A 24,248-nucleotide genomic window follows, 5' to 3' on the forward strand; every position below is an offset into this window, starting at 1 on the left:
TGTAGTACTTTGCATTTCTCCCTGTTAAAAACCATTCTGTTAGTTGCTGCCCACTTCTCCAGTTTATTTAAATCTTTTTGAATCCTCTCTCTCTCTTCTCTAGTATTAGCTATCCCTCCTAGCTTTGTGTCATCAGCAAATTTAATCAGATTCCCCAAAAGGCCAAAAAAGGAGGGAGAGGGAGGGGGCAGACTCGATTGCCTGTATCCTCCACTTCGGCACCCATTAGGAGCATGCCTCTTCCAAAACCCAAAACGGGCGCTCCCAAGACTTGCAATGCCTGTTCCTTTTTTGACACAGCTGCAGATGACATTTGCTTTGTCAAGTGCAAGCTGTGTAATCAGAAAGTGAAAAGAGGGAAAAGTGGTAGCAACCTCAATACCACAAATATGTGGAAACATGTGCGGACCAAGCACGTGGTGGAGTTAAGAAGACACACTGAAGACCTAGGCCAACCTACAGCACCACCTACCACTTCTTCAGCTCGTGTTGTAGCCTCTTCCTCCAGCTCACACACAGCTGGTTCGGCTTCCTCACAGGATCGCCATGGAAGAACCTCTGGCACTGTTGTGCAGGGACATAGTGTCATTCCACCCACAGCACCACGTTCCCTGTCATCCTCACACTCCCAGGCCACTCTACAGCCATCGGTAGCACAGGCATGGGAGAAAAGGCGCCCATACTCGGCAAACCACCCCCGAGCACAGGCTCTGAATGCTGGCATTGCAAAACTACTGTCCCTTGAAATGCTCTCATTCAGGCTGGTGGAGACTGACACCTTCCGTAACTTCATGGCATTGGCAGTCCCACAATACAACGTGCCCAGCCCCTTTTATTTCAGCAGGCAAGCCGTACCTGCCCTGCAAAAGCATGTGGAGGGAAAAATTAAACATGCGCTACTAAACGCCGTCAGTAGCAAGGTCCACCTGAACACCGATGCGTGGACCAGTAACCATGGACAGGGACGATATCTTTCCCTCACTGCCCATTGGGTAAATGTTGTGGAGCCGGGTACAGATCTTGAGAGTGGCGCTGTACATGTTCTGCCAACTCCAAGGATTGCAGGAATCCAGTCTGTACACATTGACTCCTCCTCATGCTCCAGTTCCTCTGAATTAGCGCTGCAGGAGCCGTCACAGTCTACCTCCACATGGACCCGTGAATGCTTACCTGTTACGACCGATATAATAATATAATAAATTTTATTTCTATAGTGCTGACATATTCCGCAGCACTTTACATTTCAGAGGGGACTTATACAGATGATAGACATTACAGCATAACAATAATCACATAGATCATAACAGATACCAAGAGGAATGAGGGCCCTGCTCTCAAGCTTACAATCTATGAGGGAAAAAGGGGAGACACGAAAGGTGGGTGGTAACAATGCCCTGATTGTTTGGACCAGCCATAATGTTAAGTGTGTAACAGTACGGACACAGAGGGCTAATAGATGCATAAAGCATGTGGGAACATGATACGGGGAACCTGGTTATGGTAAAACTTTTGAATGTGCCACACAGGGATAGTTAGGTTAATGTGTTGAGGCGGTAGGCCAGTCTGAATAAATGAGTTTTCAGGGCACGCTTAAAATTGTAGGGATTGGGGACTACTCGTATTGACCTGGGAAGTGAATTCCAAAGAATTGGCGCAGCACGTGTATAGTCTTGGAGACGGGAGTGGGAGTTTCTGATTATCGAGGATGCTAACTTCAGGTCATCAGCAGAACGGAGGGCACAGGTAGGGTGGTAGACTGAAACAAGGGAGGAGATGTAGGGTGGTGCTGAGCCATGGAGTGCTTTGTGGGTGAGGATAATAAGCTTGTACTGGATTCTGGAGTGGATGGGTAGCCAGTGTAAGGACTGGCACAAGGTAGAGGCATCGGTGTAACGATTGGCAAGGAATATGATCCTGGCTGCAGCATTCAAGACAGATTGGAGGGGGGAAAGTTTGGTAAGAGGGAGACCGATTAGAAGAGAGTTACAATAGTCCAGACGAGAATGAATAAGAGAAACAGTAAGAGTTTTTGCAGAGTCAAAGGTAAGAAAAGGTCGAATTCTAGAAATGTTTTTGAGATGCAAATAACAAGAGCGAGCCAGTGATTGGATGTGGGGGGCGAATGAAAGCTTGGATACAAGTATGACCCCAAGACAGCGGGCATGTTGCTGGGGAGTAATAGTGGAACCACTATTTTAGATGAAGGAATTGAGGGTAAACTGATTAAATTTGCTGATGACACAAAGCTAGGAGGGATAGCTAATACTAGAGAAGAGAGAGAGAGGATTCAAAAAGATTTAAATAAACTGGAGAAGTGGGCAGCAACTAACAGAATGGTTTTTAACAGGGAGAAATGCAAAGTACTACATCTGGGCAATAAAAATGAAAAAAGCATATATAGAATGGGAGGAATAGGGCTAAGTGACAGCACATGTGAAAAAGACTTGGGTATACTAATAGATCACAGACTGAATATGAGTCAACAGTGTGATGCAGCAGCAAAAAAGGCAAATGCAATTCTAGGATGTATTAACAGAAGCATACAGTCTAGATCACGTGAAGTAATTATTTCCCTCTACTCCTCTTTGGTCAGACCTCATCTGGAATATTGTGTCCAATTTTGGGCACCACATTTTAAAAAAGACATCAACAAACTGGAGCAAGTTCAGAAAAGAGCGACCAGAATGGTGACTGGTCTGCAAACCCTGTCTTATGAGGAAAGGTTGCAGGATTTGGGAATGTTTAGTTTGCAAAAGAGAAGACTGAGAGGAGACTTAATAGCTGTCTACAAATATCTAAAGGGCTGTCACATTGTAGAAGGATCAACTTTATTCTCATTTGCACAAGGAAAGACTAGAAGCAATGGGATGAAGCTGAATGGGAGGAGACACAGATTAGATATTAGAAAAAACTTTTTGACAGTTAGAGTGATCAATGAGTGGAACAGGCTGCCACGAGAAGTGGTGAGTTCTCCTTCAATGGAAGTCTTCAAACAGAGGCTGGACAGACATCTAACTGGGATGATTTAGCGAATCCTGCTTTGAGCAGGGGGTTGGACCAGATGGCCCAGGAGGTCCCTTCCAACTCTACGATTCTATGATTCTATGATTCACACACGGAAATGGCAGTGTCGGGTATAGGTGCATTAGTAGAGGGAGGAAACACAAGGAGTTCAGTCTTTGACAGGTTCAGTTTCAGATATAGTGAGGACATGATGTTAGACACAGCGTTTAGACAATCGCCGGTGTTTTCTAGAAAGGCTGGCATGATGTCAGGAAAAGAAGCGTATAATTGGGTGTCATCAGCATAGAGATGGTACTGGAAACCAAATCTACTGATTGTTTTACCAATAGGGGCAGTGTACAAGGAGAAGAGGAGGGGGCCTAGAACCGATCCTTGAGGAACCCCAACAATAAGGGGAAGATGAGAGGAGGAGGAGCCGGCAAAAGATACAGTAAAGGAGCGGTCAGAGAGATATAAGGAAAACCAGGAGAGAACCGTGTCCTTGATGCCGATGGAGCAGAGCATAGTGAGGAGGAGCTGATGATCCACCGTGTCGAATGCTGCAGAGAGATCCATGAGAATTAGCATGGAGTAGTGACCGTTAGATTTAGTTGTTACTAGATCATTTGAGACTTTAGTGAGGGCAGTTTCAGTAGAGTGTAGAGAGCGGAAACCGGATTGGAGAGGGTCGAGAAGAGAGTTATCAGAGAGATAGCGGATCAGACCGGAGTGGACCAGGCGTTCCAGGAGTTTAGAGATGAAGGGAAGATTAGAGACAGGTCTATAGTTAGCGGCACAGTTTTGGTCGAGGGATGGTTTTTTAAGTAGTGGATGTATGATGGCATGCATAAATAATGAGAGAAAGATACCAGAAGAGATAGAGAGTTTAACAATTTTAGTTAGGTGAGGGGTGACAGCAGGGGAAAGGGACTGGAGCCGATGTGACGGAAATGGGTCACTGGTGCAAGTGGCTGGGCGAGAAGATGCAAGGAGCCTGCTTACTTCTTCTTCTGTGACTGGTCCAAACTCAGAGAGTGAGCTAGATGCAGTGGGGGAGGGAGGACAGTGCATGGTATGAGATGATTGGGAGATAATTTCCTGTCGGATATGATCAATTTTTTCTTTGAAGTAATTGGCCAGATCGTCAGCTCGAAGCTCTGTGGTTGTGGCCTGCACTCTTGGGTTGAGCAGGGAATGAAAAGTGTCAAAGAGACGTTTCGGGTTATTGGACAGTGAGGTGATGAGGGTATTGTAATAGGTTTGTTTGGAGAGGTGAAGGGCAGTGCTGTATGTTCTAAGCATGAACTTATAAAGGATGAAATCTTCGTATAGATTGGATTTTCTTCATAGACGTTCAGCACACCTGGAGCACTGCTGCAGGAAATGTGTTTGGCGGGTGTGCCAGGGTTGTCGCTGTCTTTGTCGTGTCGTTCTATGTATAGGAGGTGCAAAATCATCCAGGGCAGCTTGAAGTGTTTCAGTGTAATGCTTCAGTGCAGAATCAGGACATGAGAGGGAGGAGACAAGGGCCATTGAAGACCACAAGTTCATCGTAAGTTTCTGGGTGTTAATGGCCTGTATGTTTCTTTAAGTATGGATAGTGGGGGTGACCTGAGCAGCCTGGCAGTTCTTGATAGAGAATGAGAGAAGGTTGTGATCAGAGAGCGGGAGAGGGGAGTTTGTGAAATCATCCAACCGATATGAGCACAGCCGTGGCCAAACGTCAACAGGCCGTATTGAAATTAATTTCTTTGGGGAATCAAAGCCATACAGCGCAGGAGCTCTGGAATGCCATCAAGCAGGAGAGCGACGTGTGGTTTATGCCAGCGAATCTCCAGCCAGGCATGGTAGTGTGTGACAATGGCCGAAATCTGGTGGCAGCTCTGGGCCTAGGCAACCTCACTCACATCCCATGTCTGGCACATGTGCTCAACTTGGTCGTGCAGAGTTTTTTGAGGGACTATCCGGATCTTGATGCAGTGCTGCACAAGATCCACATAGAGTGCGCTCACTTGTGGCGTTCCAGCATGGCAAGATTGCGCATTGCAGCTCTGCAGTGCCGTTTCCGCCTTCCAGAACATCGCATCATATACCTACCCACCAGGTCGAATTCAACATTACATATGTTGGAGAGGTTGTGTGAGCAGCAGGCAGCAGTAATGGAGTACCAGCTGCATCAGGCGCAAACAAGTCGCTCTGCACGCCATTCACACTTCACCACCACTGAGTGGGCCTCTATGAAGGACATCTGCCACGTTTTGCGTGCCTTCGATGATTCCACGCGGATGGCGAGTGCAGATGATGCACTAGTCAGCATGACTATCCCCCTTATCTGCCTGCTTGAAAAAACAATGCAAGCACTAAGGGAGGAGGTTGTGGAAGAAGTGGAGGATAAGGAGTCACAAATGCTATCTGCTTCTGGACAGTCTGCGCAGTGTGGTTCCTCACAAAGGACTAGGCAGGGGACACTTTGTGAGGAGGATGAGGAGGAGTTAATGGAGGAGGAAGACATCTGTCCAGAGGAGGGAGGTACACAATGCTCTAGTAGTCAGTATGTAGAGCGAGGGTGGGGTGATGCAGAGCAGGCAGAGATGACGCCTCCAGCAGGGGACAGCATTTCTTGTCCAGTTGGCAGTCTGCAGCACATGGTTGATTTCATGCTGCAGTGCCTGAGAAACAACCGCCGCATCGCCTACATTTTCAACACAGCTGATTATTGGGTGTACACCCTCCTAGATCCTTGCTACCAGGACAACTTACAAAGCCTCATAACACCGTTGAACCGGGAGCGTAAAACGCGGGAGTACCAAGACACACTGGTGCATTCCATCATGTTCTCCATTCCACCTGAGAGCAGTACTGCTAGTGCTTTACAAAGCAGCTCAGTGTGTCGAGGCAGTGGAGGATGCTCTGCACAAAGAGGGATCAGAAGCAGCGCCTCAGCACAAGGCAAGACCAGTATGGCCCAAATGTGGCAAAGTTTTGTGTCCCCGCCACAAATGTCTACACCATCACAGATGGCTCCAGTCAGAAGAAGGCAACGTTTCTGTCAGATGGTGACAGACTACATGTCTTGCCCTCTCAGTGTTCTCCCACACGGCTCTTCCCCCTTCAAGTTTTGGGTCTCTAAGCTGGATACATGGCAAGAGCTTAGCCAGTATGCATTGGAGGTGCTGGCTTGCCCTGCTGCTAGTGTATTATCGGAACGCGTATTTAGTGCCGCAGGTGGTGTACTAACAGACCGTCGCATGCGACTATCCTCCGATAACGTTGACCGGCTTACTTTTCTGAAAATGAAAAAGGCCTGGATCTCGCAGGAATTTGCCAGTCCTCTTCCAGATTAAATAATTGGTTGGCAACAGTTTCCAGGTCTCCTGTTGTGTTCATGTTTCTACCACCTGAACTGTAATCCCTGGGCTCCAACACCGCCAGTTGCTGCTCAGAAGTGCCGTCTGCACAGTCAACACATGCTCCAGTGTTATTGGGGTTCAGTAACGTCAGCTGATCCCCTGCTGTGTGTCCGGCAATTTCTCCTGCTCTGTCCACATTCACACTACTACAGATATTAAACTTGCTCCAATTAGGCCTCTGCCTCCACTCTGTTTCTATTATTTACCCAGGGCTCCAACACCGCCAGTTTCTGATCAGAAGTGCCGTCTGCACAGTCAACACATGCTCCAGTGGTATTGGGGTTCAGTAACGTCAGCTGATCCCCTGCTGTGTGTCCAGCAATTTCTCCTGCACCGTCCACATTCACACTACTACAGATATTAAACTTGCTCCAATTAGGCCTCTGGCTACACTCTGTTTCTACTGTAATCCCTGGGCTCCAACACTGCCAGTTGCTGCTCAGAAGTGTCTTTGGCACTGGTACTCCCTCTTGCCCAGCCTGGTTCCAGCACGCCAGCTGTTTCCGGGTAGTGTCAACGTCACTTTGCCTCCAATATGTTGTACTGTCATGTTGCGGTCGGATTAGCCGACTCTATGGTGCCTGCAGTTTAGGTGCTTCCTATGTGGGCTGCAGGATCTGGCAAGGAAGGCTGGTTCCGTAGTGCCAATAGGACAAGCTCCCCCTGTATGACTGTGGGTTTCGGTAACTCCGGCCAGCTCGCGGCCTTGCAACTTTTTTTTTCATGTGTACCTTCTGCTGCCTATCTGAGTTCCAGTACCATTAGCTGGTTCTTTGGAAGTCAATCTTGAATATGTCCCCCTGGGTTCCAGTAACGTCAGCTGGTTCCAGGCAGAGCCTTTGGCTTAGGTGCCTCCTTCTCGGTATCCGAGTTCCACCAACGTCTACTGGTCCTTGGTAGTGCTTTCTGGCACAGGTACCTCCTGCTTAGTAACCGGGTTCCAGTACCATCAGCTGGTCCTCGGTAGTTCCATTGGCTCTTGTACCTTCGGCTACCCATCCAGTTTCCAGTACCGTCAGCTGGTTCTCAGCAGTTCCTCAGCCTCTTGTACCTTCTGCTACATTTCCAAGGTCAAGCTTTTTGAAATGGTTTTTGGTAATCACTCTGGATCTCCCTGACAACGACCCTAAAGATGACGACCCTGAAGACCACCCCGAAGAAGACGACAACCCCAAAAACGATGACCCTGGAGACGACGACCCTGAAGACCACCCCGAAGAAGACCAAGAAGATGACCCTGAAGAGGATGATGAAGGAGAAAATGTGGGAGAAGTAAAAAAGAAGGTGAAGAGCATGGAAGTAGTGAAACATAAATATCTAACAAAATATAAAAAAGCTTAGCATAGTCAATATCTTTGTAACTCTGAACGTGTTAAAAAAAAATTAATTCCTGCTATTCCATTTGATTGGGCTAAACCTCTATGCCTTTAATGTCTCCTCCACCTCCCCCAATACATTCTACCTTATTCTTAGTTGTTTTCCTTCATGTAGAATTAACCTACAAGGAAAGTAAGGGTTTATTTTCATTCCGATATTTGTGTCCCATTGACTTGCATTGGTTTCCGGTATCGGAATCGGCGATATCCGATATTTTTGGGGTATCGGTCCGATCCAATCTGATCTGATATTTCCCGATATCGGAAGGTATCGCTCAACACTAACTGTGACACATGGATGTGTGAAAGCAGCATAATACAGATATTCAATTGATAGGGTGAAAGAAAGACTGGCAACGTGAAAGCAGCAGCACTGACAGACCCAGTCATTGGGCAGTGATATGGTACAACTGACATTAGTCCTACTGTGTTTGAACTATAATGCTTCTTCATTCTGAGACCAAATTCAAAGTCTCCTGACCCAAGTATTACAGTCTGATAGGCATACCTGTGTAAGTTGCTCTCAATTTAGGGTCAAGAGACCTGAAATCAATCCTGAAAGCACTAGAAATCAAGAGCAACCAGCAAAATTTTTCTTACAGAATAAAAAAATCTGAGATTAGTGTCAGTCAGAGAAAATATGCTTGCTTGTCAGAGTTTTTGAACTCCTTGACTTTTTACAATCCTTTTTGTAAAGTTGGGAATCATTTTTTTGAAAAAAAAAAATAAAATTCAACAAAAATCCTGACATTAAACTGTCATGGCCTACCTCACAAAGTGGATGTGTTTTTTGCACACTTGTTTTTTAAATCAAAATTTACATCCATTCATGTTACACCAATACAGTGCCCTGTGATAAGTGCTGGCTTTTTGGATGTGCCCGATACCTGACATCTCTTGTTATGTCCTTTTTAGGAAGGAGGTTGAATTATGTTAAACAAAAAGAATTTGAAAGAACATGAAAAAAAAACATGTTTTACCAGTCTAATTGACAAGTGTACATGGCACACCCTTATATCATGGGTAAGAAAGACGGAGCTAGTAGAACCTTTCACCACTAACAGCAGCCTTCTGGGCAGTAACACTACCAAATACAGGCCATAATTGGTCTCCTTTGCATCCAGGAAACATATTAATTGGAAAGAAGCAAAGGGCATTGTGGAATAAATTGTACATCACTCATTTCATTCACAGCTGGCTTATGTAACCTCTGACAGTGACATTATCAGTTTGAGACATATTTATTTTGTGCATCCTTCTCCAATGCTTTAACAGTTAATCTTTTACATTGTGGACTTTTAACTCCGTCAATGATATACCGTATACACAGTGGTGTGTTGTGAGTTCATTTTCCCCTTCGTCACTGGGGTCTGGTGAACTCCCTATTCTGGTAAAGGAAGGTAGTAAGCCTGATTATCAGGCACCTGAGTCTAATGAGGATGACTGGCTGAGTGGAGTCACAGACTGGATATAAGGCTGCCGACGCCTTTCTGCCCTGCGGGTGATTTCTCTGTGGACTCCTAGGACACCAGTCTGATTCCTGCTCCCTAAAGCTAAGTTTTCTGTTTTGGCTGTTTGTCTTTTTGTTTTGTTTTTTGTTTTCCTTGCTTTTCAGTATTTTGCCATCCCCTGCTGGGGTGAGCTGAATCTCCTTTTGCCTCTAGCTCTGTCTTCAGTATATTCCTGAGTTCTGACATAGCTTTTGAAGCCTAGTGTCTTCAGGGCCTTTTTCACTGTCAGTTTGTTGGCTCTTATTTTCATAGGGTTTTTTACGGATTGCAGACAGCAGCCTTCCTGTCCTTTTTCTATCAAGTTAGCTTGGGCCCCCCTTTGCTCAGTCTATCTTTCTGTCTGTGTTAGTATTTTCATCTTGCTTCACCGTCATTATATGTTGGGGGCTGACTATTGCTTTGGGGTCTGCTCTGGGGCAGTTTAGATTTCCCCTTTCTTTCTTTAGGCCTATTTAATTCTCCGGCTGTGATCGAGGGGTCTAGGGCATCGTAGGAACCCCCCACGGCTACTGCTAGTTGTGTTGATAGGTTCAGGGGTCTGCAATCCGATAGCTGCCAACTTCTCTGGTTTTCTGGACTTAGCTAGCATTTCTGTTTTTGCCTCCTACGGTGACTCAATCATAACAGAATCACCCACCATACCGCAGATCCTAGGGTACTCAGTAGCAGGAAAGAATTGTGTTTAAAAAAAAAAAAAAAGGGTGTGTGTATATTCTTTCCTCTATATCTCTGAGGCCGTAGGGGGAATTTTTTTTTCTCTCAATGGAGATAAAGCAATTGTCTGATCATGTGGAGCAGCTCGCTGCGGAAGTGCGGGGAATTTCCACCTACCTTGCTCGTTCGCATGCTGTTGAACCAAAGATCCTTACACCTGATGTATTTTTTGGGGATCGATCTAAATTTTTGAGTTTCAAAAATAATTGTAAATTATTTTTTGCCTTGAAGCCTAACTCGTCAGGGAGCTCCGCGCAGCAGGTTAAAATTGTCATCTCTTTGCTGCGTGGCGATCCCCAGGATTGGGCGTTTTCTTTGAAACCAGATGATCCTATTCTGACTAATGTGAACGCATTCTTTCAAGCTTTGGGGTTGTTGTATGACGAACCTAATGCTATTGATCAGGCTGAAAAGACCCTGTTGGCATTGAACCAGGGTCGAGATTCTGCAGAGTTGTACTGTCAAAAGTTCCGAAAGTGGGCGGTCCTTACTACCTGGAATGATAATGCCTTGGCTGCTCTCTTTCGGAAGGGTTTGTCAGAAGCTGTAAAAGATACTATGGTGGGATTTCCTGTTCCCTCTGGTCTGGACGATTCTATGTCATTAGCCATTCAGGTTGATCAGCGTTTACGTGAACGCAGGATTGCACGAGAGGTGTTGCCACCGGTTGAACAGACGTCTGAACCTATGCAATGTGATAGAGTATTGTCTAAGGCGCAACATCAGGAGTTCAGAAGGCGTAATAAGCTTTGTTTTTTCAGTGGAGATGCCTCGCATATTATTTCTGTTTGTCCTAAACGAGAGAAACGCTTTGCACACACGTTTTCTGTTGGTGGTGTTCAACCTAAGTTTCTTCTGGCAATTACTCTGATCTGCTCCCTGTCCACATTTTCCGCCAAGGCTTTTGTGGATTCGGGAGCAGCGCTAAACCTAATGGACTTGGATTTTGCTTAACGTTGTGGATTTCCGATGACACCTCTGCAGACGCCTATCCCTTTGAGGGGGATTGATGCTACTCCTTTGGCTAAAAATAAACCTCAGTTTTGGACCCAGGTGGTCATGCGGGTCGCCCCAGACCATCAAGAAAATTGCAGATTTTTGGTATTGCATGGTCTGCATGATGCCGTTGTTCTGGGGTTTCCCTGGTTGCAAATTCATAATCCAGTTTTGGATTGGAAATCTGTGTCTGTGGTGAGTTGGGGTTGTCGGTGTGCCTTTAGTGAGGCTCCGATTTTTTCCACCTCTCCTCAGTCGCATGATGTTCCTGACTATTTGGCGGACTTTTATGATGTATTTAGTGAGAATGAGTCTGCGTCCTTGCCTCCTCATAGGAGTTATGACTGTGCAATTGAACTAAGCCCGGGGTGTAAATTTCCCAAGGGTCGGCTCTTCTATTTATCTGTACCCGAGCACGAAGCTATGCGGTCCTATATTAAGGAGGCGTTGGAGAAGGGTCATATTAGACCATCCTCTTCACCCTTAGGTGCCGTTTTTTTTTTGTGGCCAAAAAGGATGGTTCTTTAAGGCCTTGTATTGATTATCATGCCCTCAATAAAATTACTATTAAATATCAGTATCCATTACCCCTGATTTCGGATCTATTCTCTAGAGTTAGAGGTGCTTGCTGGTTTGCCAAGCTTGACCTCAGGGGGGCGTATAATCTTATCCGCATTAAGCAGGGGGATGAATGGAAGACGACGTTTAATACTCCGGAGGGACATTTTGAGTACCTGGTGATGCCTTTTGGGCTCGCTAATGCCCCTTCTGTCTTCCAGTGCTTCATGAACGATATTTTCCGAGACTTTGTCGATAAATTTTTGATTATCTATCTGGATGATATTTTGATCTTCTCCAAGGATTGGGATTCTCATGTGGAACATATTCGGACTGTGTTCCGGATCTTGAGGGAGAATTCCCTGTATGTCAAAGGATCGAAATGCCTTTTTGGAGTACAGAGGATTTCATTTTTGGGATTTATTTTGTCTCCGTCAACTATTGAAATGGACCCGGCCAAGGTACAGGCCATTTATGATTGGGTTCAGCCCACTTCTTTGAAGGCCCTCCAGAAGTTTTTGGGTTTTGCTAATTTTTATCAGAAATTTATAGCAAAATTTTCTAGCATTGCCAAGCCATTGACTGATCTGACTAAGAAGGGTGCTGATGTGTTGAATTGGTCTCCTGAGGCTGTTGCTTCCTTTCAGGAGCTGAAACGAAGATTTACCTCCGCCCCGGTTTTGCGGCAACCTGATGTCTCACTCCCGTTCCAGGTAGAGGTGGATGCTTCTGAGATTGGTGCAGGAGCTGTTTTGTCCCAAAAGGATCCTGTAACATCTAAAATGAATCCCTGTGCTTTCTTTTCCCGAAAGTTCTCTCCATCTGAACGTAACTATGATGTGGGGAATGGGGAACTTTTGGCCATGAAATGGGCATTTGAGGAGTGGAGACATTGGTTGGAGGGAGCTAAACATCAAGTTGTGGTCCTCACTGACCACAAGAATTTGATTTACCTAGAGTCGGCTAAACGCTTGAACCCTACACAGACTAGGTGGGCCTTGTTTTTTACACGTTTTGATTTTGTGGTCTCTTTTCTTCCTGGAACTAAGAATGTCAAGGCAGACGACCTCTCTAGGAGTTTCTTTGCTGATTCTCCTGTGGTGACCAAGCCTGCTACCATCTTAGGCGAAGGGGTAGTTCTTTCTGCCATCTCGCCCGATTTGAGACTTGCTCTGCAAGAGTTCCAGGAGGACAAACCTGAGCGTTGTCCCAGTGGAAAGTTGTATGTTCCTGACCAGTGGAAGAAGAGAGTGATGTCTGAAGTTCATTGCTCTGCTTTGGCTGGTCATCCAGGTATTTTTGGTACTAGAGATCTGGTGAGTCGCTCTTTTTGGTGGCCCACCTTGTCTCATGATGTCAGGAATTTTGTGCAGTCCTGTGGGACTTGCTCCCGGTCTAAATCTTGTTCTCGCTCTAGTGGGTTGTTGATGCCTTTGCCGGTCCCCAGGAGGCCATGGACCCATATTTCAATGGATTTCATCTCTGATATGCCGGTCTCTCAAAGAATGACTGTTATTTGGGTGATTTGTGATAGGTTCTCTAAGATGGTTCATCTTGTACCACTCCCTAAGTTGCCATCTTCCTCTGAGTTGGTGCCCCTGTTTTTGCAACAGGTGGTTCGCTTACACGGGATTCCTGAGAACATTGTATCTGACAGAGGAGTTCAGTTTGTGTCTAGATTTTGGAGGACTTTCTGTTCCAAGCTGGGAATTCAGTTGTCCTTCTCCTCTGCTTTTCACCCTCAGACCAATGGGCAGACAGAGAGAACAAACCAGACCTTGGAGTCGTATTTGAGATGTTTTATTTCCGCTGATCAGGATGATTGGGTTTCATTTTTGCCCTTGACCGAATTTGCTTTAAATAATAGAGCTAGTTCTGCCACTTTGATGTCACCTTTTTTTTGTAACTTTGGGTTTCATCCTCGATTTTCTTCAGGGCAGGTGGAGCCTTCTGCCTGCCCAGGTGTTGACACTGTGGTGGAGAGAATGCACCAGATCTGGGACCAAGTGGTGGATAAGTTATCTGTCTCCCAGGAAAAGGCCCAGCGGTTTTCCAATCGACATAGGACCATTGGTCCCCAGTTTAAGATTGGTGATATGGTGTGGTTATCATCAAAAAATATTGCTATGAAGGTGGCTTCTCCTAAGTTTAAGCCTAGATTTATTGGACCTTACAAGATTTTGGAGATTATTAATCCGGTCTCTTTTCGTTTGGCTCTTCCTGTCACATTTAAAATCCATAATGTGTTCCATAAGTCCTTGTTGAAGAGGTTTGTTGAACCAGTTGTTCCTGGGGTGGCACCTCCAGACCCTGTATTGGTTGAAGGTAACATGGAATATGAGGTAGAGAAAATACTGGATTCCCGTCTGGCTAGACGGAGACTCCAGTATTTGGTTAAGTGGAAGGGTTATGGTCAGGAGGATAATTCCTGGGTCTCTGCCTCTGATATTCATGCCAAAAGATTGGTGCGTGCATTTCATCGGGCTCACCCTGATCGCCCTGGTGGCGTGGTTGTGGGTTCGGTGACCCCTCCTCAAGGGGGAGGTACTGTTGTGAATTCATTTTCCCCTTCGTCACTGGGGTCTGGTGAACTCCCTATTCTGGTGAAGGAAGGTAGTAAGCCTGATTATCAGGCACCTGAGTCTAATGAGGATGACTGGCTGAGTGGAGTCACAGACTGGATATAAGGCTGCCGACGCCCTTCTGCCCTGCGGGTGATTTCTCTGTGGACTCCTAGGACACCAGTCTGATTCCTGCTCCCTAAAGCTAAGTTTTCTGTTTTGGCTGTTTGCCTTTTTGTTTTGTTTTTTGTTTTCCTTGCTTTTCAGTATTTTGCCATCCCCTGCTGGGGTGAGCTGAATCTCCTTTTGCCTCTAGCTCTGTCTTCAGTATATTCCTGAGTTCTGACATAGCTTTTGAAGCCTAGCATCTTCAGGGCCTTTTTCACTGTCGGTTTGTTGGCTCTTATTTTCATAGGGTTTTTTACGGATTGCAGACAGCAGCCTTCCTGTCCTTTTTCTATCAAGTTAGCTTGGGCCCCCCTTTGCTAAGTCTATCTTTCTGTCTGTGTTAGTATTTTCATCTTGCTTCACCGTCATTATATGTTGGGGGCTGACTATTGCTTTGGGGTCTGCTCTGGGGCAGTTTAGATTTCCCCTTTCTTTCTTTAGGCCTATTTAATTCTCCGGCTGTGATCGAGGGGTCTAGGGCATCGTAGGAACCCCCCACGGCTACTGCTAGTTGTGTTGATAGGTTCAGGGGTCTGCAATCCGATAGCTGCCAACTTCTCTGGTTTTCTGGACTTAGCTAGCATTTCTGTTTTTGCCTCCTACGGTGACTCAATCATAACAGTGGTGTGAAAAAGTGTTTAGCCCCTTCCTGATTTGCTATTCTTTTCTATGTTTGTCACAATTAAATGTTTCAGCTCACCAAGCAAATTTTAAGATTAGACAAAGATACTGTAACACAAGTAATCACAAAATGCAGTTTTTAAATAAAGATCTGTATTATTAAGACAAAGACAAATCCAAACCTACAGGGCCCTGTGTGAAAATGTGATTGTCCCCTAAACCTAATAACTGTTTTGGGCCACCCTTAGCGCTTGAAAGTCTTGAAGATCATCAACATGTTTTCTGGCAAAACTGAGACTAGCCTTTATGTTCTTATTGCTCAACACTGGTTTTCATCTTAGAACTCTGCCATGCAGGCCATTTTTGCTCAGTCACTTTCTTATGATGGAGTCATGAACACTGACCTTAACTGAGGCAAGTGAGGCCTGCAGTTTTTTGGATGTTGATGCGGGGTCTTTTGTAATTTCTTGGATGAGTCGTTGCTACGCTCTTGGGCTAATTTTGTTCTTCCGGCCAATCCTGAGAAGGTTCACCACTGATCCATGATTTTGCCATTTGTGGATAAAGATTCTCACTGTGGTTCACTGGAGTCCTAAAGCTTTATACATGGATTTATAACTTTTTCCAAACTGATAGATCTCAATTACTTTGTTTCTCATTTGCTCCAGAATTCCTTTGGATCGCGCCATGATGTCTAGCTTTTTAGGATCTTTTGGTCTACTTAACTTTGTCCTATTTAAGTGAATTCTTGATTGAGAACAGATGTGGCAGTAATCAGGCCTGCATGTGACTAGGGAATTTGAACTGGGCTTCCAAAAGATGTGATAAACCACAGTTAGTATATGTTATAAGTGGGGGGGCAATCACTTTTTCACACAGGGCCCTGTAGGCTTATGTTGTGACCCAGTCCAGATTGTGTCCATCCCTTTAAATAATCCTGGATTGTGAGTAGCTTCTGTACACTACAGCTCACTCTCTAACTGCCCCTCTACATTATCCCCTGCATTTTTGAGCTGTAATTCTCCATTTCTAGTCACCTCCATTTTAGATGCAATGCATTTCTCCTTTGCCGTTTTCTGGTGCCATCTAATGGTGAAGGTGAACAAAGACTCATAATTATTGTTTTGTAAGGATCTGAGATGTGAATTTTGTGTCCTATTGACCAGCTTCTAGTTACATGGTCAATAGGAGGAGTTGTTTTCTAGGCAAGTCTAGAATGTTCTTTAGTCTGAGGGAGGTCTTCAGGGAGAGCAGAACACACATGGAGGCTGTTTTCACTACAAGATCTCCTGCAGGCCTAAGAGCCTGGGTTCCCTCTCTAACCTGTGCAGACATCATTCTAAAGTCTTTCTGACTGTATTCACAACAGTTTTTACATTCACCTATAAGTACTTGTGAACGTGCCGTGACACACTGTAAAGTTAACCCCGAGTACAGGTCTGTAACCTCTAATTGCTGCATCTACCTCCTTCTGTAAACTACCAAGAGACACTGTCCAGAGCTCTTAAAGCTCCAAACCCCAATCACATCTCAGCATCTATGTGTGAACTGTAATTGCCGTGGACTACCCATGAGAGACTGTTCCTTATTTGTTCCAAGTTATAATTCCCGTTCCTGCTGAAGTAAAAGCAACTGTTATCCCCGAGACCGGTGTGCGTCATAATTCCTTCGGCTGCAGACACCGTGTGGGGGTGGATAGCAGGGAACGGTCAGCCTGGTCATTACACTTGGATTATTTTTTACCTTAAAAGCTGCATTTTGTGTTAACTTTGAGTAACATTTAAATTGGTTTGGTGATCTGAAACATTTTAATGTGACAAACATGCAGATGAAGAGCAAATCAGGAAGGAGCAAACACTTTTTCACGCCACTCTATATGTCCTGCACCTTAGTTCCCCAAGCCACAATCAACCTGCCCCCCTCAAAGTGCTCAAAACCAATTTATTCTGCACATTCTCCTGAGTATGCCGATACCCCATATGTGGTGGAAAACTACTGTTTGTGCACACAGCAGGGCTTGAAACGGAAGGAACATCACTTGTCTTTTGAAGCACAAAATTGGCTGGAATCGACAAGAGACACTATGCATATTTTCAGAGCCCCTGATGTGCCTAAACAGTGAAAGCAACCCACAAATGACCCCACCGGGGAAACTATACCCCTTAAGGAAGTTATCTAGAGGTGTAGTGAGAAGCTTGAACCCACAGGTGCTTTGCAGAATATTATTATGTTGAGCAAGAAAAATGAAAAATTACATTTTTCTCACACAGGAAAGATGTATATCTTTGTACCATGTTAGCCAGTAGATAGAAGAATATTTAGAATTGAGAGTCCTCAGTGGTTGATACCTTTTAATGGCTAACAGTTAGCCATTAAAAGGTATCAACCACTGAGGACTCTCAATTCTAAATATTTTTCACACAAACATTTTCCTTTTGCTCATAATTTTTCATTTCCAAGGGTAACAGGAGAAAATGGCAAGGCACATGGATGGCTCTATGTTCACAGATGGAAAAATAAAGCATATCAAGAAAAGAACGCTGTCCCTACTGTGAAACATGGAGGAGGCTCTTATGTTCTGGGGCTGCTTTGCTGCATCTGGCAGAGGGTGTCTAGAATCTGTGCGGGGTACAATGAAATCTGAAGACTATCAAGGGATTCTAGAGAGAAATGTGCTGCCTAGTGTCAGAAAGCTTGGTCTCAGTCGCAGGTCATGGGTCTTTGCAACAGGAAAATAACCCAAAACACACAGCCAAAAACACCCAAGAATGGCTTAGAGGAAAATATTGGACTATTCTGAAGTGTCCTTCTATGAGCCCTGACCCAAATCCTATTGAGCAAGTTTGGAAAGAGCTGAAACATGCTGTCTGGAAAAGGCAACCTTCAAATACGAAACAACTGGAGCAGTTTGCTCTTGAGGAGTGGGCCAATATACCTGTCGAGAGGTGCAGAAGTCTCATTGACAGTTACAGGAATTGTTTAAGTAGTAGTGATTGCCTCAAAAGGTTGTGCAACAAAATATTAAGTTAAGGCTACCATCATTTCTGTCCAGGTCTATTTCATGAGTTTTACTTTATAAAAAATTCTGTGGAAGCATGGTTAAAAAGCAATGTCTGACTTTCATTTGTTCATTTTCATAGATTTTTTATTTTTTGCTACTTTTGTCAGATTCAAGTTATTTCTGGGACCATTGTGGTTTTTCTGTCATTAAACGAGGGGTACCAATAATTTTGACCACGTGTGTACATAGCGCTATGCACTGTAAATGTCATAACAAATCTAAATCCGCTTTGCCATTAACTCATGTCACTTGTGCCAGAGAGATAAAGAGAGTGGGGGAGGGAGAGAGAGAGAGACTGGTCATTGAGGCCTCTTCAGGCTTGGGCATTAAAAGGAATCTGTCAGCAGCAGCAGGTTTTTGCTATGCAATCTGAAAGTACCATGATGTAGGAGCAGAGACACTAATTCAAGTGATGTGTCACTTACTGGACTGCGTTTTCCTGTTTCGATACAGTAAGTGCTTTATCTTCAGGAGATTGTCACTACAAAGGACAACTGACCTTGTGCATTCTAGTCTGACCACACTCTCAGCACTACTTAGCAGCTCTCTCTTACTATACAATAGCGTACAACCAGTAATAACCCAGTAAACTAAGTGATACATCGCTGGAGTCAGGGTCTGTCTCTACATTATGCTGCTTGCTGTCAGATTACATAGCAAAAACCTGCTGACAGATTCCCCATACAAGTTTAAAGGGCAGCTTCCTCTGCTGGTTTTTAAAACATTTAACCTTGGTATTTTGGCACTGTTAGTAAAATACACTGAATTTTTCATTCTTTATTTTTTGGACAGCCAAATGAATGCTTTGTATGCGAAAATGTACAATTAGTGCTTGGAATTACGCATTGGTAAGGGAAAGGTGTCAGGTGAGAGAAAGTGTATTTCACCGGTTGCCAAGAACCAACTGTAACCAACCAGCTCTTTCCTATAATGGGAAATTAATGATTAACCCTAGGATACATAACGTGGACCTTTAGCTTACTTTTTTGCTATTTTCTGCAACATTACATAACTTAGAATTTTGAAACGCTAGATATTCCTCAGATTTGAAGTTTTTGTCAATTTCCAGTTGTTTATATAGTTTTATGTGATAGGCATTTTTTTATATAAAAAAGCTTTTTTGGAAAACCTCATATTTCCATGACATGGGCCTTTTATAGGCCCGCATTATGTTTATTATATACTCATTAGTTATTGAGTAATTTTGTTGCAGGTAGCAAGTAACTGTGCTATTGTAGAAAAATATTCAGGATTGAGAGTCCTCAGTAGTTGATACCTTTTAATGGCTAACTGAAAAGATGGTAACACATTGCAAGCTTTCGAGACTACTCAGGTCTCTTCATCAGGCTAGACTAATACAAAATCTGAAGTCACATATTTATGCACAATACAGCCTAGAAAAAATGCAATAGATAAGACAAGTGACGTGAAGCAGAACTATCAATATGGGAGAGGGAGAAACATAAATATAAACATCGGACCAGTTCATAGATAAGTATGTGCTATTGTAGTCATTATTTGTTCTTCTTAGTTTTAACTTTTTAGTCTACTGATATCTAAGTCAACAACAATGGCACAGTTTATCGACTGTGGAAAAGAATTTGGCACACCAGTGCAGAAATACCTAGGTTCTAACATTTTGAGAAAAGCTGGCTATACCCATTTACAAATCTGATATACTAGTGATGAGCGAGTATACTCGTTGATCGGGTCTCCCCGAGCATGCTTGGGTGGTCTTAGAGGTTTTTGGCGTGCTCGGAGATTTAGTTTTTGTAGCCTCAGCTACATCATTTGCGACTGCTAGACAGCTTGAATACATGTGTGGAATGCCTGTTTGCTAGGGAATCTCCACATGAATTCAGTCTGTCTACAAGTCACAAATCATGCAGCTGAGACGACGAAAACTAAACCTCCGAGCACGTCAAAATACTCGGAGATCACCCGAGCATGCTAGAGGAGACCCGAGCAATGATGCTACTCGCCCATCACTAATATAAACATAACAATGGACAATTACTTCACTATTGTTGAACTGGGTGATTTTTTTTCTTGGATAAAATATTGCAGTTGTTGTTACTATGAAACCATATTGGCGAGATATTCCTCCGGTGGTGCATAGTAGGGTTAATCAGAGAGAAAACATGCAAGTTATAATACTTGTTTACTAACTAGCAAGATAAAAGGGCTTGCCTATCTAACCCTTCTGGAACATGAATCTTTTCAGAAGCAATATTAAAATGATTATTTTAGTAATAAAACATGAAATGCAGACAACTATAAAAAAATATATAAAAGTACAAATATTAGGTGTGAATATAGAAAAGCCAATTTCATAATGCATTCTAGATCAATCAGGATTACAAAGTCCTATTTATGAATGCTATTCCATTTCTGCCGGTTGCAAAGTGAACATCAGGATCTCATACTCTTTCCTTTTGTTTCTAAACAGAACAGTATGTGGGATTCATCAATCCATATGCCTGGCAGACTTTTTAAAAGCAAAACCATCGAAGAAACAAGAGGAACGAAGCATTTGTTTACAATAAATTGTCGAAAGGTGTAAAACCAATGGAAAAATCGCATTGGTAAAAAATCACTTTGTTATTATTCTTATTGAAATCTAGGTTTATCAATTGTTTCATCTATACATTCTTCTGAAATATTAGTTAAAAAAAAACATTGAACCTGTTTAAGTTACAGGAGTTGTGGCTTGACTTAAGGAACCAGTGTATGAAGAAAAAGAAAAAAAATTCTACAATTGTCTTTGCATAATTATTTTCGCATTGACTTGTCTTCACTTGTCTAACCATGCCCAAAAACCTGTTACCAGAAATATGCCGACACCAAACATAGCAAGGAAAATGTACAGGTTTATTGCAGTCTTTTTATAATGTGACTGTGAAGGGGAAAGTAAAGAGGTTTCTGGGGCCAAAACACTGATGACTTATTATTTAAAGGATATTCTCACAGATAAGGGTTCCACCTCTGGCACATGCAACCTTTCTTAAAAACAAAGTCCAGTCTTCTGCCACTGTAGATGGAAAACAGGTCATCTCTCTCTCCCCATTTATTTCTATGGGAATCCTGAAAACAGTTAAAGGGATTTTCCCCATGAAAAAAGTTAGGTTTAATCAATAGATCTTGGAATAATAATAAGCTCCATAATTGGATGTGTTTGGGGGCCGTTACACACAACGATATTGTGAACGATATCATTCCAACGTCACCAGTTTGGTGACGTTGCAGCGATGTCGAAACCACATTGTTGCATGTGACATGTAGCAACGATCAACGATTAGATGGCTGATCGTTAATCATTGCTCAATGCTCTGGGCCATAATTTTGTCGTTGGTCTCCCGCTGGGCAGCACACATCGCTGCCCGTGATAGCGAGAGACCTACGATCAGCGACGCTGGGAGCTGGTATCCAGGGTAAACAATGGGTAACTAAGAGCCGCACGGCTCTTAGATACCCGCTGTTTACCCTGGATACCAGCGTGCACAGCGGGTCTCTTAGTTACCCGCTGTTTACCCTGGATACCAGCTTGCTCGCTGGTCCTGATCGCTGGTGGGTCTCTCTATGTGACAGCTTACCAGCGATCAGCTAACTATGTCCCAGCGATCCCATCCACGTCGGATCGTTGGTGGGATCGCTGGGACATTGAAGCGTGTAACGGGACCCTTTAAAAAAAATGTTCCTCTTCTGAGATAATCTTATAAATGTGTACTGTGTAATGGCCATGTCTGACCATGCAGAAACATGATCTGATCATATCACAGCTCCTGGGCAGGGGGGTGAGGTGAGCATTCAGGCATATTGCAGCAGGAGATCACAGTTGATTCCTTTTTTTGAAGTAATACATTGTTTAAAAACAGGTAGATAAATGTTTTACCTCACCAAAAGATTCAGTAGAATCCCATGCTGTTCTGTCTGAATACGTTTTTGTTTCCCTTTCCTCTGCCCAGGCGCTGTGGTATGACCACACCATGTCCCTGTATGGTCAGACACAGCTATTACACAGTACACAGCAGGGGCACATTTATAAGATTATCTCAGCACAGGAACATTTTATTTAAACACATCCAATTGTGGAAGTTACTATTATTCCAAGATCTATTCATTAAAATTAACTTTTGTTGGTGGGAAAAACCCTTTAATATTTTTTCCTATTCCTCTTCTTCTTGCTTTTTTTTTTGTCTTCTTTCATTTCAATGGTATCTCTTTTTTCTCAAAGCTATCAATTACACTTTTTTATATAGCCATCGCCATCCATATTTTCTTCCACTATTCTATAAATAACACGATCTTACCTTATGATATTCAATATAACATGTGCTCAGTCTGAACATTTATGTTTGTAGCAGAATAAGCTTATTTTTGGTAAAAGTTTATTTGTAACATAGATATTTATGGGATATTGATCCAGTGCCTGCCCCTATGTCCATAACACGGCTTACCATCCACTATCTCACCTGATGAGGAGGAAACTCAATAAAACTCTCATTAAATGAATGAATGGATGATCTGCATACATACAATTTCTGCTTGCTTGAGACAGATGGTGGAAACCTTACAAATTACGGCACTCATTTTTAAGATAAATGGAAATCCTGAAGAAATGTGCTCAGCATATACCCATTATGGTGTATTCTGGGGATATGTCATATAAGTGGGCTGTAAAGCGCCCAAAAAAATTTAATAAAATGAAATATCTTCAAAACATCTGCTTTTAGTCAAAATTGTATGGAATACCAAACGGAGTCAAAGAAAACACAATTAAGAAGAAAATACCTCATGCAGTGAAAAAGTATTGAATAATCAAAGCTTAGAGACACAATAGAGATAATATCAGATAGAGTGTCTTAAAGCTAAGGAAATACTAATGGCAAATTTGCAATACTTATTAATAATATCTTAATTTTTTTTAAAAATTGAATAATTTTTGAACCAGTTAAAGGGAACCTATCACCATTTTCTGAACCTATGAACAAATGCCACCACCTTTAACCGATTCTGTGTTGCATCCCACATACATTTCTATTAGCTCCCCAATCCACCTGCATATCCCAAAAAATATAATTTGATATGCTCCCATGCTGTATGTAAATAAGGGTGGGCCAGTCCAATAGGCATCCTTGCTGCGGCATCTGTCCCTCCTCTCTGCTACTAATTGCTTCTTCCTCCTTTGATTTTTGTGGACGCGCCATTCATATTGCAAACCGAGATAATGCGCCTACGCAGGAGCCTCACAGGATCGTACAGGCGCACTCTGTTCTGCCCTACTGAGGGCAGAGCATAAAACAAAGCGCCTAGCTTTGATTGATGGGAATTACACCGATGATGCTGCTATGTGCTTCACAGTACTGTTTTTTGCTCTGCCCATAGTAGGGCAGAACTGTGCACATGTGCGGTCCTTTGAGGCTACTGTACAGGTGCAAAATCTCAGTTCAAATCTATATTGCAAACGTTCTGTTCCATTTTTGCCTGATTCCCCTCCAACTATTTTTAATCATGTTGAATCAAGTTATCTTTTCATTGTGTAGCCAGTTGTTTTTATAAAATAAAGAGTAAATATTGCAAATTTGTTTCTTGTATCTCCTTAACTGTAACAGATCAAACTCTACCATTCCATCCTGACAATGGAGGACATAAATTCAAGAAAATTCAGTGACCATAGCCAAACCGAACCTTAAAAGGTTTCACTCATCTCTACTCTTAACCACTTCCCACGCTGTTCCCCTACACAGTATGATGGTCACCACAGCTGGCTATACAGTATTATATCCACAACAAGGCATCAATATATAGTATGGTCACCACCACAGACCCCCATAAATAATACGATGTCCAAAACCACCCCCATGTTTACTATGATGGCTCCCATAGCAACCCATACAGTATTATGGCTCACAAGCAGCACTTCAAACAGTATGATATTAACCACAGCCCTCTATCCAATTTGTTAACCATAGCCCCAGTATAATGTCCTCCACAGCCCCATATACAGTATGGTCACCACAGCTATATTTGCTGTCCCCCCACACAGTCTATCAATTCATAGCCCAATCTAACAACCCCTCATTTCATTCCCCCCACACATCCCCTCATTTTATGCCCCCTACAAAGCCCCTCATTTTATGTCCACTCTACACAGACCCTCATTTTATTCCCCCCTGCAAAGCCCCTCATTTTATGTCCCCCTCCACACAGCCCCTCATTATATTCCCACTTCTGCACAGCCCCTCATTTTCTCCCCTTTCTGCACATCC

The 24,248-nt window shown here is 43.5% G+C and overlaps 1 long non-coding RNA gene across 1 annotated transcript in view; it reads left to right on the forward strand.

Moving 5' to 3' along the window:
* LOC141089024 (uncharacterized) overlaps positions 1-24,248 on the forward strand; it is a 272,977-nt gene that overhangs the window by 242,898 nt on the left and 5,831 nt on the right. The window contains exon 2 of the long non-coding RNA XR_012232144.1: positions 20,429-20,564. This is a non-coding gene — a long non-coding RNA (uncharacterized lncRNA). The remainder of the gene's footprint in view (positions 1-20,428; positions 20,565-24,248) is intronic.

The sequence above is a fragment of the Dendrobates tinctorius genome, unplaced genomic scaffold (genome assembly GCF_039654945.1).
Source record: "Dendrobates tinctorius isolate UK_male_01 unplaced genomic scaffold, ASM3965494v1 ptg000043l, whole genome shotgun sequence".
Taxonomy (NCBI): Eukaryota; Metazoa; Chordata; class Amphibia; order Anura; family Dendrobatidae; genus Dendrobates; species Dendrobates tinctorius.